The 2632-nt window shown below is 40.8% G+C and overlaps 1 pseudogene; it reads right to left on the bottom strand.

Moving 5' to 3' along the window:
• Positions 1 to 830: 830 nt before the first annotated feature.
• Positions 831 to 1693, bottom strand: LOC122891370 (annotated as a pseudogene).
• Between the last annotated feature and the right edge of the window lie 939 nt (positions 1694 to 2632).

Consider the following 2632-nt stretch of genomic DNA (forward strand, 5'->3'; position numbering starts at 1 on the left):
AGGTTGAAAAGAGAGAGGTGATCTGTAGACGGAGGCGGGGTATACTGAAGAATTTTGTCTTCATCTTTCAGTGATTATGCCAGATTTGGGGAAATAATACAACACAATGAATGTAGCTTTTTTATTAAACTGGTAACTATTGTGTAGAACCTATTGCAATGGGGGACTTCGAAGACATGAAGACAAGGGTAATCTAGAATATAACCCAGAATGAAGATGTTTAACTTAAGAAAGGTAGGGGGTCACAGTGAATAAAACTGTGGTCATCGAAGAGTATCTGTAAAATTAGATGGATTAACGATATGTTCATTTCAGCAATTATAATCACATTGATTCTGATCCATACACAGCAGAACTGATTATGGTTACAAAATCATGAAGATAGTCCCAGTGGTCAGACTAGCATCGGCAGTCATGCAACCAGTTCTTTTGAATTTGCTACATTGATGTTGCCATGCTTGCTTGCTTTTTTTTTTTTTGTACTTCAGTGGTGTGTCCCGAGGTACTCTGTATCTTGACTTGCCATGGAAGATCTCCTAAAAGCAACCTCACTGTTATCAATTTAACTATGCTCTAGGGAGCATGACTACTAAAGTTATTATCTATACGAGGAACAGGAAAATGGCATATTGAGACCATTATCTGATTCAAAGAATCCACTACCATAGTGACATAGCCTACATTAACCAAATGGTACCTGGAAATCAGCCTGAGGGGTCAAGATAATGTTCTCCATTCTCTACGTTGCTTGGGTTTTTTTTTTTGTTGTTGTTTGTTTGTTTGTTTGTTTGTTTTTGATCAGTTATTTAATTAGGTTCTTTGTAAGAAATTTAGAACACCAATTTGTGAGGGTAAACTCCATTTGTGAGAGAAAACACAGAGCAGAGGTAGCCCTGAAGCTGAGGAACAGCCTTGATTTTTGGCAGAATTTGAGAGTCCACAGCTTTCTGATCAACCTTGGGCTGCTCTGTAATCTCATATTTCTCTTTCTCGGTGTCGAAGATCTCACCCTCCTGGTGTCTGGGCTTACGCAACTTCTTCTTGAAATAAGCATCAGTGAGATGTTTGGGGGTTTTCACGCTGCTGATATCAATTTTGGTAGAAGTGGCAATGACGAATTTTTGGTGTGTTCTACGCAGAGGAACTCAGTTGAGGAACAGAGGTCCAGTCACAAGTAGCAAGCCACTGCTCAGCTGCTTCAGGAAAACTACCCTCTTGCCTCTGTGGCGCCCAGTGAGGATGATCAAAATGGTCCCAGGGGTGATGCTAGCTCGCAGTTTTCTCACATGCTGACTGAAAGGTTTTTTGCTGTGGCTCAACAGCTTTCGAGGCACATCTTCAGTAGGATAATACCTGGGCATTTTGCGAAGTTTAACCACTCGGGTACACCATTCTTGTCACCACCAACTGGTTTTGTGACGGTAGCAAGAACCTTCTCCTTCTTTTTCTTTTCAACCCTGGATTTAGCTGCCGAATACTTCCTCTTGTACATGGCCTTTCTGGAATACATAGCCGATTGGGAGTATCTGCCAATTCCTCCAACTAGGACAGGGTTTCGGCTGCAGTGGGGCTTCCCCTTCTTTGGGGTTTTAGCCTTCTGGTTACCCTTCTTAGCCTTGTCACCACCATCAGCCTTCTTGGCTTCAGGTTTCTTTTCCTTAGTATCTGGCTTCTCAGCTTTTTCGCCCGCCATCTTGCAAGGTGGGAAAGAGCTTGTTTTTTGTTTTTGTAGGTTATTCCTTCCTGTTCTTCTTCATCTCCCTCTCAGGTTTATGTTTCTCTCTGCCCAAACTTGATTCTTCCATTTAAGGGTAGTAGAGGAACTAGATGAAAATAATTCAGTCAGCACTGAAACATCTAAATTGCTCTTGGCAGGGGGAGATGTAGAGTAAGTAACATGAGAACTTTTATTTCCCAGGTCTTTACAGATGCAACTGGAAAGTGAGTTTGCTGAATTTTATGACATGTGTGATCCAAAACATGATGCAGATGATGATAATATTAGCAATGTCCAGAATAACTTTGTACCTAGATTAAATTGGAGAAGACCCATGTAGTTCCAGAAGCTCAGGAAAATCCCTCAGGCCACCCAAATGAATGTCCCATCTGCTTACTGATGCCTGAAATTACACAGTAAGAGTTTCATTTCTTAGCCCCAAGCATTTGATTCCTGTTAAAATGCAAATCTCCTGGACATGGCAATACTCTAAGTTGTTGCTTTAGTGCAGGAGGAAAAATTATTTCCAGAGACTTTCTTTAAAATATATTTGGACAAGGAGAAGAGTATGAGGCCACCGGACCCTGGAAACAGGTGGAACAGTAAAACTTAATAGCTAGGGGTTGGGAAGGGGTGAGAAAAGGGAATGCAAAGAGGAGAAGAATGCAAAATGTAAGATGGAACACATGAAAAGACCTGACTAACTTTTCTGGATCTGAGAATTGATATTGCTACATGAGAATGAGCTTACTTTACTATTTTATATCCTCTGTATCCAGATGTTACAGAATTCAATCTGTGTAGCACACATGTAGTTAGGGTTTAAGGGTAGACACTCTTGTAACCTTATAAGGATGATTAATTATGATATCTCTTTACCAGTTTGGGTTGTGGTGTGTGGAAATTACCCTAACC

The sequence above is a fragment of the Neovison vison genome, chromosome 12 (genome assembly GCF_020171115.1).
Source record: "Neovison vison isolate M4711 chromosome 12, ASM_NN_V1, whole genome shotgun sequence".
NCBI classification, from domain to species: Eukaryota; Metazoa; Chordata; class Mammalia; order Carnivora; family Mustelidae; genus Neogale; species Neogale vison.